General features: G+C 41.6%; 1 long non-coding RNA gene across 2 annotated transcripts; it reads left to right on the forward strand.

The window, feature by feature from the left end:
- The first annotated feature begins 231 nt into the window (after positions 1-231).
- Positions 232-12,653, forward strand: LOC110354129 (uncharacterized). 2 transcript variants are annotated; one of them, XR_002405680.4, is made up of 3 exons: positions 232-400; positions 10,011-10,830; positions 11,111-12,653. It is a non-coding gene; the product is annotated as an uncharacterized lncRNA (long non-coding RNA). The 2 variants fall into 2 exon arrangements; XR_003498905.3 differs by having other exon boundaries at positions 10,011-12,653.
- Positions 12,654-13,295: the final 642 nt, after the last annotated feature.

Below are 13,295 nucleotides of genomic sequence, written 5' to 3' on the forward strand. Positions count from 1 at the left end.
CAGTGCTCCTGAAACCATCTTCATTTCCCTGTGCACAGCTTCTTGTACCACAAAGGCCTCCTTTGAAAAGACACTACAGGTGTCTGCTGATGGATAGTTAACTGCACCAGGACATCACCATCTGACCACACTCCTGATCACAGGTGTAGTTTATCAAATTGTGGACAGGGCAGGTTTGTGTTTAACAAACCCTTTTGCTATAAGAAGCCTGATAATGAAGGCACTCAATTTGGCATCTTCTTGTGCTGCTAGTTCAGTCTTTTGGGAAGGGGAAAGAGAAGGAGAAGCATTTAAGACAGTTTGATGCTCCACAGAGCAGCGTTAATGAAAACTGAAGGCCAGAGGGAGGGAAGAGAAATTACCATCTCCTCAGGAAGGAGCTCATCAGACTTCTCACCAGGTCTGTTTTTTAATTAACTTTGTGACTGTGATACTCAGTGGGTCTCAGTTGGGTTCAGTTGTCTTACTGTAATTGTCTAGTGCCTTAAGATGTATCTTGGGCTTCCAGTTGCCCTTCGGATAAATGTGGGTCTTTAGGATGTCTGCCTGTCCTGTGAGGATGCTTTGGATATTATGAGAAGCTTAATGTAGCCAGTCACCTGCATTATTCAAAACTAGTCTGGTACTTTTTCTTCTCATCACAGCATTGTATCAAGGTGTTCTCTAGTTTTGGAGCCAACCATATTATTTACATACAAATTACCCAGAAAGAGGCCAGGTGCAATCACCTGCAGGATTCACTGTGAAGGGCATTGCTAGGACAAGGAAGTTTTTTAAGAGTGCCCTTGGTTTCCAAAATGAAAGCTTATTTACCCTGTGTTCTTAAGGTCAGAGGATTGCTTTCTATGACAAAACCAAGACAAAAGTCCACTTAAGTCTAGTGATAGTTTAAGTGGTAGACATACTGTTTCTTTAAGTTGAAGGTTTTAGTGGTTTTTTTTTTAGTGGTTAAAGTAAGAATAATGTGCAAATGTGTAATCAATAGCACACTTTCTGAATAAGACTTCTTAAAGAAAAAAGTTCTGAAAACTGTAAGATTTTTTTTTCTGTTTTCCTGCCCTCTGATATGTTGTAAAACTTCTGTTTTTACTGTGTTCTTGGAGCAATGGGTTAGCTTTGCCAAGAAAAATCTACAAGTTCATGTGTGTCTATATAGCGGTCAGAGCAAGTTTCTGTGATGTTGCTTGATTTTGCAGAGAGATTTGTCAGCAAAAGCTATCTCTTTGTACCGTAAAGGACCATGAACAAACAGTATTTCTGGATTAAACATGTGTTGCTTTCAAATCAGCCATATAAAAATGAGGTCACTTGCAGGTGAGCGTATCAGTCAAAAATGCACAAAGGACTGATTTTTTTTCCCCCCAGTGGTCACAAGGAGAAATTAGGGGAGGGAGAGAGAATTGTTTTGCCAGCCCAAATCAGAATTTTGTGGGTCATTTGCTGAAATACGGAAAATAAAATCAGTCAGTTTAGGCCACTCCATTTCACTTTCAGGTTATTTAGCTCTGAAACTAATGGCGACAGTTTTCAAAGAATGATCTCAGAACTAGCAGAGCAGATATAAGACTACAAAATCACATAGATGCAGAGGGAAAAAAGCCTGTCTGGTCAGTTCGTAATGGTGTATTGGAGAGACAGCGTGATTTAAGTACTAAATTTTTTCCCAAAGTTTTGAAAGCTGAGCCTCCTTCAAAAAAAAAAGTGAAAGCACTCCACCCTCTCTCCTCACTATGTAAATTCAGCAAAGACTCAGACAGCAGTATGTGTAGCAGTTTATGATGGTCTTCTTATGCTTTGAGTGGTAAAATCAATAACAAGCAAGTCCTGAAGGCAAGGAACAATTTGGAGATACTGTTCCAGGCTCTCCGCACATTTAAGGTGCCATTGCTACCTTGTTATTGTGACATATATTACAGTATTTTTCCTATTGTGTGTAGTACAGCAGACAGTGTTTGTAATAAATATTCAGGACACACAACATCCCAGGTTATACCTTTCTTTTTCAAAAATAGGTTTGTAAAGTTAATGGCTAGGGCCTTAGGTGCTTCACTTCATGTTTATTGAGACAACCACTTATATTTGAGGGTCTGAGGCTCTGAGCCTCTAAAGGGACCATTTTGTTTTCACTCATTTCTCCCACAACCTGAATCGTACCCTTATATTTTGGGAAGGAAGTGCTTGTGTTTCAGGTCCAGCACTACTCTTGATCCCCTTCTGGCCTGCAGCTCTTCACTGCTCAGTGCCTCAGTTCCCTCACTTTTGGATAACTGATGATGAAGCTCCTCACCCCACGCTTGCCAGAGCAGCTGCTGATGGGATGCTTGGAGCAGTGGCGGTGGAAAGCACCACTAAGAGAAAATGATTATTTGGACAGTGCTGAGCTGTAGCTGTGATGTGTGTGGCACAGAAACTGCATTATCCATAAATATCTAAAGGAAATCATTATTGGAGGCAAAATCCCCAAACAATCTATTGAACTGCCACATGCTGTCTTTCTGGTTCCACGAACTGTCACAGGCAGTCTTTGAACTTCCAGTTTTACAATCACTCATAAAATGAATGACATGCCTTATAGGCAGCTGTCAAATGTGTTTAAACTCTCTCTACTGCTTGCTCCTAGGCAGCCCTGGCAGTGCTTTCACAAGCAGCATGACGCTGTCTGTCTGTAGCTTTGCACTGATGAGGAGACATCTCGGAGGAAACACCTTTACCAGCACTTGCTCCTGTTTCCTCTGAGAGGGCAAAGGCAAGCCTTTAACACTTTTGCTAGCCGCCCCTAGACCAAGAAGGGATTATGAGCCTCAAGAAAAATAAAAAGTCCTCCCTGGCAATGTGGAAGTGCTGGTGTGCTTCCCAAAGGATGCTCTCTGGCGTCATGGCTCCTTCCCAGTTCCTCCACTCACACACCAAACCAACCAGACCTTTCTGATGTGGTAGGTCCTTAAGATAGGAGATGTCATTGCAGAAAGTTCAGGAGCTACAGCAGGGGAGTTTGCCACCCTCATGCACTTCAGGTTTACCCATATTACTTGCTCAATCCTATTTCACATGTAGCAAGACCAAAAGCTATACAGCCCTGGGAACCCATGTGTTTGACTGCAGCAGATTAAGCTCTTGTTACCAGTCAGTGGCCAGCCTGTTTTTCCAACTGTTTTCTAGGAATTCTCTTTCCCTCCCCAGTCCCAGCACCCATGAAGCATTTGCAAAATATTCCTTTTTGGCTTTTGACAGTCTTGGTTTCAGCTTATTTTTGCCAGCTAAAGGATTTCTGGGCAGGTTGACAGACATAACATCTCCTTCTTTTCAAAACAGTCCAGATACTGGAGCGATGGGCTGGGAGCTGTGTTTGTCTTAACTTAAATTGCAGATCTATTGCTCAGGCTGGGAAGATCTCCCTCTCTCAGTTCTTTCTGAAATGAAAAAAGCACCCTCTTTCATCTCTGTCCAGGTTACTTTAAAGTTTTTTCTGCCTTTGTCAGGAGTTTGTTTGGATGTGTGAGAGAACCTTACCCATGAAGAGTGACTTCTGTAAAAATCCTGATAGTAAAGAAGTGAAAGAATCACCAGGAGAGGATCTTTATAGGCCTTGAGGCAGCAGTGCCACCTTGGTGACTTGATTTGAGCTAATGTGTCTTATTCTGTTACTGTGAAGAGGTTTTTGTGACTGACTTTCCCGACAGGTCCGAGAAGCTCAAAAGGCATGGTAGCTACTTGCATGAGATTGTTCGTGAAGCATTTCATGGGACTTCCAATGCTTTAAGCAAAATAGCTAGCACCAGGGATGGGATACCAGAAGTGCTTTGTTTCCACTTACTGTAAATGATCATAAATTCTACTGCTACTTTATTGTGGTGGCTGTAGTTCTTGGAAAAGTAAAGGGGGTGGGGGACCAGTTCCCAGTCAGTTTTATAAAGTACAAGGTTGCTTGTATTGGTACCAAATCCAAAGTGCAATATTTCAACTATGAATGATTGGATGTTTTCCCAGCTTCCCATAAAGTCATTAAACACAGTGTAAAGGGTCACCCATAACATAACCAGAAGATCATTGCATGCAGAACTAGAGCAGATTGTCAAGACAGCCATGGTTTTCAGGAAGGTGAATAAACACTTCCAACTATGTAGCCTTGGAGGTAGCCATCATTGTGAAAATGGGCCTTGTAAAGCATTCTTCAGTAGTCTCCTTTATAGCTCACTGTGGCTTCTCTAGGTCTGTCTTAGAGAAGCAGCAGCCAAGAGTCCTTCCATCATTAGGGAACCCATCTCATGTGGAACTCCACTTTGGAGGAATCTTCCCTTAAGACAAGATCCAATCTTGGACTAGTGATCTTCCACAACTGAGGAAAGTGAGTGACTCTCATGCTTTTTGAATGTTTACATGGCAAAGTCCCATCCAGCAGAGTGAGGATGATACCCAGAGGATCTACATGTTACCTCTCCTTAGAAGTAACAGAGAGTTGTGTTGTCACCCACGTTTATTGAACCGTTTGGCAGAATTTGGTTGCTATAATGTGATTTTTCTATTAACCTATATGACTGTTCAGCTAACTGGTGGGGAAATCATTTTCTAGACTGCTTTGTTAGAAGATGAAAGGCACTAGCAGCAGCTGGAGGTATTCTACCTGCAAAGTCAATGCTAAAGGAAAAAAACTACAAGAAAAACAGGAGATGCCTCATTATTCAGAGGAGACACTATTGAGCACTGGGATGTGCACATCACTAGTGAAGTGTTTCTCTCAATGTCCAATGGTGTAGGAAGGAAAAAATGAGATTGGCAATCAGTTCCTGGCTTCCCTCTTGGCAATATAAAACACAGAGCAATGCAGGTCACCATGCAGATTTAAATGTTCAAAAAGACTTTGTTTTTCTCAGGAAGTACTCCATTTGGAATGGAAAATAAACTCCTTTAATTTTTCTTTTGACCACTGCTGTATACACAGCTCATTATGGAGCTGCTACATGAAGTACTGCCAAATTGAAGCAGAAAATGTTGGTCCATCTGTGACACACAAGAAGCCAATGTGGTCCATTTCATGCTTGCTTAGAGCAGCAACAGACATGGAAGCAGAGACTGGATGCAGGACTGAACTTTTCACAATCCTGGGTGTGTTTGGGTAAGGGCTTTGGCTCAGTTTGCTGTGCCAAAGTACAACCAGGCCATGAATCTGAATTTTCCCAAAGTTCAAATGCAGTCCTATTCAGACTCCTCAGACCCTTGTTTATTTGGCGTGTTGTGACATTTATACACACACACAGGGACTCATTTAAACCGTCCAACTCAAATCCTCCTACAGCCACAAATGCATAAAATTTGAATGCTTTTTTTTTTTCAGACGTTTTGGCTGAAATGAAACTTTTTTACAGTAATAAATAACAGAATAATTATTTTTACTTCCTACACAGGAACTCAAATGTTTGATTGATTTTGCTCCTTTTGGCAGAGTTGATAGGTCTGAAATAGTTTTCCCTGGCATCACAGAAATACCGGTTCCTATTAACCCTGAAGAGTCCTGATGTGACCTAAACTCAACTTCAGGATATTTGATTTCTCCTTTTCCCTCCTACCCACATGGGAATGCAGGAGGAAAAGTAACACAACATAGTTGTGATTAGTCTCTGACTTTTCTCCATCCCTAGCATCTGTGCAATTGCTTAAGGTAATTTTACAATTGTCTTTTCATAGACATGCCCTTGTTTTCTACTTGGTCTTGGTGGAACTGGAGAATTTTTGATATTTGCCTAGGATTTCCTCATCCAGAAAGAAGAGCAGAGAGCTACTGTTCAGTGTTCAAAGGAAATCTGTGGATCGTATCCCTATTACACCTGAAAATTCCAACCATTTCTGGTGTCCACAGCTCTGTGCTTCCTGGAAGTGTTCAGCAAACCAAACATGTTGGTCTTAAGGGCCTACACCATGTATGGCTTGACGTTTCCCAGAAACCTCAGGCTGAGTGTGTGTGTGCAGCACACACTGTCTGCACATATATTTCTGTCTGGGAAATGCCAGGTTCCACTCACCATTGGCAAATGCTCGTGCTTAATGAGAATTACTGTGCTGACAGATCTTTGGCTGCTTTGATTACATGTGAACAGTAAAGACATTATTGTTCTCACTAGTGTGCCCAGACCCACATGCTTGCCTGCCCGGGCTTGTTCCATGCCACTGGAGTTCTGGTGGTCTGTGTGGCACACATTTGTCTCATCATTTACCCGAGCTGGTTCAACAACCAAGCAGCAAGCCCAGTCCATGCTCAGTTTAATCTCTTAAGCACTAGCCAGCTTTATTGTGCATGCACCCACAATGATATGGAGGAGATATAAAGAAATATTAAAGAAAGCTATAAGTCTGGGTACATTTTTATATGGAAGAAAGAAGTATAAGCATAGGATTTTATTGATTTAATTTCATTTAATTAATTTATGAAGAGCTCAGAAATCAGAATTCCATATTGAAGAGACAATGGGGTGAAGCACACAACACTGCAGCCTTTTTCCATTGAACACCGTTGTGATGATGCTAGCTTTATACTGCAGAAAAACAAGAAGGAGCAGATTAACATGCTAGGATAATGACTGAAATATGTTTGGTATTTCTGCATTACTGACGGAGGACTTGCAGACCATTATTCTGCCAGCAAATTGTTTCAGTTTCTCTGGCCTGGAATAGTAAGGGGGGCAAAGGGTCTTTGCTTTGGAGAACATCCGTTTTCCCACTGTACTGAAACATACAGAACAGTAAGAATTTAACAAAGTTAATTGTTCCACCAGTCTTTGTTTTCCCAGGCCCTATATGATCAGCCAACATAGTCCCTCTCCTTCCTTAATCTTTCCAGTTTGATCTTTTGTTTTTTAAACTGTATGCACCTTTAGGTTGGCTTTTCAAGTGCTCTAGAAAAGTTGTGCCGGCTATTTTCTCATTTGTTCTCTGGTACAAATTGGCATTGTAGATGGGGATTGTCTTCACTTCCTTGCAGTGAAGACAAAATTGCAAAGAAGTCTGGAAAATGAATTCATGTATTGTGGTGACTTCAACTGTGTCTGGGCATAGTTATGTTGACATTAGCTGCTGACACTTCTGTGCTTTACTGGTCCTGCTGGGAGATGGTAAAAGTTCTTGGCAGGTTCTGCCTTCCATGGGCAGATCAGGTCTTCAGTGGGCTTGGGCACCTTCTGGCCATGCCAGTCTTTCTTTGCCAACCATGCAGTCCCTAGGGTGACACTTAATGGTAGGCACTGTCTGCAGCTAGGTCAACGTGTCTGTGTATCAGTCTGTCATGGGGAGAGTGTCACTGCTTTACCCATGTGGTGGCTGTGAGGATAAACATGTCATTGGAGATGCTCAGAAGTGTAGGGCTGGAGAAGGGTGCATGATAGAGAGGCTGTTGTGTACGAGTAAGAGATTGTCTCTGTGTGTGTGCATAATCTCACTCAAATTATGCAGCCAGGATCCAGCATCTGAGAATCATTTTCTCTGAGGATCATAATTGTAAAGCCTAACCAAATAAATATTGAAAGACATTATATAAAACTCCCACACAGAGCCCTGCAACCTGAAACATAAAATATATATGCAGCATATTCTGCTCACCGCAAAACTATGCTAGGAGTATAAGAGTATCTTTTAATACAGATTGGCTAGCATCCCACTCCCGGGTCAGAGACATGACGTCCCAATAAACATTCATGGATCGCTTGGAAATCACAGGCATCCATGATCTGTCTTGCCTGTCCCCCCTTTTTGAGCTGAATATTTAGAGCTGAGCTGATATGGCCACTCACTCCTTCATCGTTGTTCTTGTCTTCTTAATCCCACCAACTAATTCATATGGCGCAGTTTCATCAACCGAGTCATTTTGAAGTAGTTAAGTTCTTTTGGGGGCTTTTAAAGCAGCTGGTTGTAGCACTGACTTGAAGTCTAATCTCTGTCTCCTGAGAGGATACTTTTTTTTTTCTGCCTCACAGTTGCTTGATAACTTCAGAACCAGATAAATACAATAACTTATAATGCTCTAGTTGTTTGCTTGAGTTCCTGCTTACAGAGGGAGCCACTATGCTGAGAAAACAGCAATAAGAAAACTCTATAAATTCAGTCTTATATATTCAGAGCCTTGTAAAACCGACCAGAGCATGAATTCCCACAGGCACCAGATGATGTTTGATTCCTTCCACTGTGGGATTTCAGCAGAGTTCACCAACACAGAGGCAGGTGTCCAAACTGCTACTATGGAAGTGACAAACCTACTTGAATAGAGTCTTGCACCCTGACATCATGGTTATGGGCTGTTTCACTACATAGAGTATCGGGAATGCATTAGAAGAGCTGTTATATCACTACCTGCATCTGGTGGTTCTACTGGTATGAAAGCCTCCCTCGTGCAGGTGAGAAGGTTTCAAGACTTCAGAGAATGGCAGGCCATTTGGTAGTGTTGGATATTTTTCTAAGAGCTTTAGGGGCAGATAGGCTTTCAGGAAGAGAAACTGCATCCTGAACTCAGAGGCTTTTGTCAGATTTTGTTCAAGATCCCTACTGTGCTTAGATCTGCTTTCTCCTGACTTAATCACGTGCATATCTGGGCCTGTCTGATGGAGCATTTGAGGACCCAGTCCTGAGAGAACATTGTTATGCAAACCCAGCAGTAGCCCAGCCAGCGCAGAGCAGTTGAATGAGTCACAGGCTTTGTGGCATACAGAGGCTGCAGATGGAGATTCATGTTCACACCGAGAAAAAGCCTCATTCTGTACTTGCTGCCATCTGGAGACAGAAATTAAAAACAACTGGCATGTGTTAAACCCCCTCCACCCTTTTATATGGTTTAATCTTGCAAATTGCATTTGTTTAGCAAAGGAAAAATGTATTAATTGTTCTGCAAGTGTGACTAATGGTGGTTAGTCCCATTCTGCTGTCAGGAGAAGGGCTGCCATTAACTGCTTTTAACTCCTGCTTGAAGCTGCCCTGCTTCTTGCAAAGTTTTCACACTTTGGCCAGCTTCAAAGCTAGCACTGTCCATCCAAAAGCACTCTGAGGTTAGCAAGAAGATCTGTGGTCATATACTGTAGCAGATTTGGTTTGAGCTCTCTAACTTGGAGAAACTGGAGATGTCTGAACACAGAATTCCTTTTAGACAGAAATATCTATTTCTCATCCAGCCTGTTGAGACTGACTGCTGACTCCTTTAGCATTGCACATGTCACTGATTGAAACCTTCATTGTTTCTGGACTGGATGACCATAACATGGCCTTTACATCCAATCTGAAGTTGGTTGAGAGCAACACAGTCTGTTCCCTAGGCATGGTAACTGTAGATACATGACATTTGTGGCTTGGAGGTTTCAGAGCTGAAAGTCTGATCTCTACAAATTATGTTGGGATCCTCCTTGCTACTCAAACTATCCTCCCTTTAATGCAGGGAATGTGGAAAAGGCATTTTCTACACTGCTGGAAATGTACAAATAATAAATGCATCTGCTGAGGTGTAAGGAAACGTTGGGATGTCAAATCTATCTACAGTTCCATTTCATTTATTTTTTTAATCCTTCTGCTTCCATCTCTGTCTATGTCTTATAACGCATTCACCACTGCCGTTGCATGGTGTGTGGCCAAGAACACATAAATGTGGCTGAGAGACAACATAGAAAAGACCACATAGAAATAAGATGCTATCAACACTAATGGTTTTTGGGTAGGTCCTGCAAATCACTGAATGAAGATGGGACAGCACATACATGCAGCTCCTCCTCCTTGTATGAGATGTAAAATAAAAATCCGATAAGAAAAGAATTATTTCATTTTGTCAGAGGAAGTAAAATCAGTTAATGAAAAGAAACTATGGTGATGTAGGATAATTTAAGTGAATTATCTTGAGTGGAAAAGTCTCAGAAGTGGAAAACTCCTCTTTGCGGACTTTGAGATAAACAAAGCACTGAAAAATACCCACCAGGGCACAAATATCTATGATGAGAACAGAGGTACAGAAATAAAAGTGGATTAGTAATAAATCTTTCTTTTTCTAGTAATTCTTCTACCAAGAAGTCAGACAAACTTCAGTATGTGGAATGTGATTCCATCCTACCATCAGCTTCATTGTATGTGTGCTACCACGTTTTCTGCTGCTCCCTTTGCATAGATCATGGAACAGAACAGAGAGCACAGAACTGCTAAATCAGAATTGACAGCCGAGGAAGCCAAGCAGTCATATTCCAGCAACAGTCAAGTACTTTTTCAGGGAAGAATTTGCGAAGTAATAAGTTCCATATCTTTTTTTGGCATAGTCCAGAAGGAATAAGCAAACAAAAGGGACAGCATGTCTTCTGTCTGCTCTGCAGCAACGTACACAAATTTTGTCCGTATCTCTTTATGGAAAAGAAAACTGCCAAAGTGAAAGAAAAAGAAAAACCTGAAGTAAATTTTGGCCTGTTTTACCAGTGCTATGGAATAGAGGATCTCTTTGGAACTGTCTTCTCAAAATTGTCTGAGAAATGAGTGACTCTCTTTTTGCTGCTCTTTCAATGAAAGGGATATGCTCAGAAATTTAGGCAATCTTGTGGCCCTGTGGGTATGCCATGGGCCTTCCTTTACTTTCTCATCAACTTGCCAGGCTTTGCCTTTGTACTATGTGGACTCAAACTATGAAGACAGCAGAACTCCAGATGATGCATCTCAAGGGTGCGGCTTCTTTGCCATGGGCAACACGAGCTAATTGCCAAGTTCACTGCTTTTTCCAGCGATCATATTTAGAAACAGCAAATTAGAGACTGATGCGATTCAAATCAGATTGTTGGGTTTCTTCAGATCTGCATTGCTCCTACCATTTTTAATCACGTTCCCTACACGGTAAGGAATATGCTGAGTTCAAACCTACCTGCGTTTTGTCAGTGACACATTTAGCCTCGAGTCTAGTCCAAGACTGACCAGAATCAACTGCTCTATGTCTCACCTTCGTGGCCACCACTCTGTAGACTCTACCATTCGCTCATTCTGTATTTTCCCTTACTGGAAAGGGATTAAATTAAGGGAGAAGTGATTAGAAACAGAAGGGAACTTGGTTTTAATGATCTGTACTTTGTTCACAAAATAACTCACAAACCATTCACTGATACCTTTTGATTTGCAGACCTTCCTTGCAGGCTCTGAGTCAAATCAGTGATCCAGAAGAGCTCAGAGAGGAGACGTTTTCCCCCCCTCAAAGCAGTGATATTGGAAAAAGATGTGGCCCTCTGCAGCTGTCATGGCCTTTGATATCCAGCTACATGTTGTTTCCATATTGCATAGTGAACTGTGAGACCAGATGATCTCCATAAATAACGCAGCCTCGCGATTTCCTCAATTACTGTTCCAACAGAAACTTCCAAAGGGTCGATGCTCTAGGGAGCACTCTGCGAGCACATGGGGACACCACACCTTTAAAGCACTTGTGAGCACAGATGAGAGATCTCCCCATGTGAGAGGCAGTCTAGACACAGGCATCCAGTCCTGTAGAAGGCTCTGACACTTGGAAGTAAACCTAGAACAACTTGCATTACAGCAGAATATAATGCAGGGCATTGAGAGATCTCGCTGATCAGTGTTGTTAGTGTGGCTTCTGTTGTTCATCTGAGATTGTTATGCATACGAGGTTTAATTGTGAACGTGACAAATTGTGGACATTGACTATGAGAATTCCTTCATAACCTTTAAATCTCTTCCTTCTAGGAAGTCCTTCAAACCTCTGTATGAAAAGTTCCTAGATAGAGCTTTCTTCTGCTGTGATATCGTTGCAGTTGTAACAAATTCATTAGGTATTTTTCTGCTGCATGAATCTCTAAGGAGCCCCTTTCCCAAAGAGCATTCAATAAGAGCTTTTACCCTATACCAAGATATTGGCCACAGGAGTGAGAAGTACGTATGACTTACACATTTATAACAGATAAAATTAAATATAATAAATTTCCTTTTCCCCACCATGGATTATCACCTTTGTGCCTCCTCTACCAGCAGCTATAAATTAATTTCTAGCAGCCAGGCTTGTCTGTCCTCCAAAATTTCCTCTTTCCAATGAAATACTGTGTCATCTCTAAACAGTCTTTCCCAGCTTAGCTGAAGGCATCCTTGAAAGACTGGGCCTTCTCAAAGGGCCTGACTGGGTCTCGTGAATGCCCGTGTTTTTAGATAAACAGCAGAGCAGGATGTTGAGGCAGACAGCACTGGCAGAGCTGAGCAGATGGGAAGGTGAGCTGAAACAGATCAGTTATTCACTCAGGCCCCAGCTGAAAGTTGATTATACGGAAAGCTGTGTGTAAAGTATTTATAGTTGGGCCCCAAAACTCAAAATCTATTCCAAGTGCGATAGTTTACATAGTCAAATATATTCCCATTAATGCCTGTATTTTCTTGCTAAGATGCTTTATTTAGTTGTGTTTTTTTTTGTTGTTATTATTGTTGCTGTTTTTTTTCCAAATCTGCTAATTACTTCTAAACAATATCATCCCTGTGAAATGTTTTCATTGAAAGATTCAAAGGCTCTGAAAGGACTGAGAATTCCCACCTAACTGAGAACAGATTTATGCCTGGATTCAGCCCCCAGTCCTGCCTCCCACAGACAGTTCCCAACAGAAGAAGTCACTGGGTTTCCTTCCTACTCTTTCTGAACACTGGAAGCCACATGCACATGGGTGCTTGTTAGTAGTTATGCCTTTATTTTGATTCATGGCATGATAGCTTATGATACCATAAAACCTACCAAAAATAGCAACCCAATTGTTGGCTGCAAAGATCACAAAGGCTTTGTAAAGTTCAGTGATGACAACTGTGAGAGCCAATAAGACGTCTTACTGAAGGGTAGGTAGGTCTTCTCAGAACAAGACACAGATTCACGTACACATTTCCTGACATTTGTGTATATGCACGTGCACAGGATAGACACTACATTTGAAATTGCCTTCTGTAGCCTGGTTTTACAGCTGTGCTGAATGCAGTCTGGGAGCATGACAAAAGGGCAACACTGCAGATCTCTGTCATACCCTTCCTGCAGGATTTTTACCTCGATACTATTCAGTCATGTTTTGACTGATGTGTATATATTCACACACATCTATGTATACATAACAATATTTCTTTTAGAAGGATAAGTTTCTTCTATATTTTGTTTCCTGCTAACGCTGTGATCTCTGGAGACCTGGGCTATATCTTCTCATGTTTGGCTCATGTATACAGACAAACACATCACAATAACCCCTATTTTTCCAAATAGCGCCGAACTTAGAATGGTTTAAGATGGTTTAAGATGAGGGAGGAATGTCTGTTTTTTAATACAAGTCTTG

Source organism: Anas platyrhynchos, chromosome 8, assembly GCF_047663525.1.
Source record: "Anas platyrhynchos isolate ZD024472 breed Pekin duck chromosome 8, IASCAAS_PekinDuck_T2T, whole genome shotgun sequence".
NCBI classification, from domain to species: domain Eukaryota; kingdom Metazoa; phylum Chordata; class Aves; order Anseriformes; family Anatidae; genus Anas; species Anas platyrhynchos.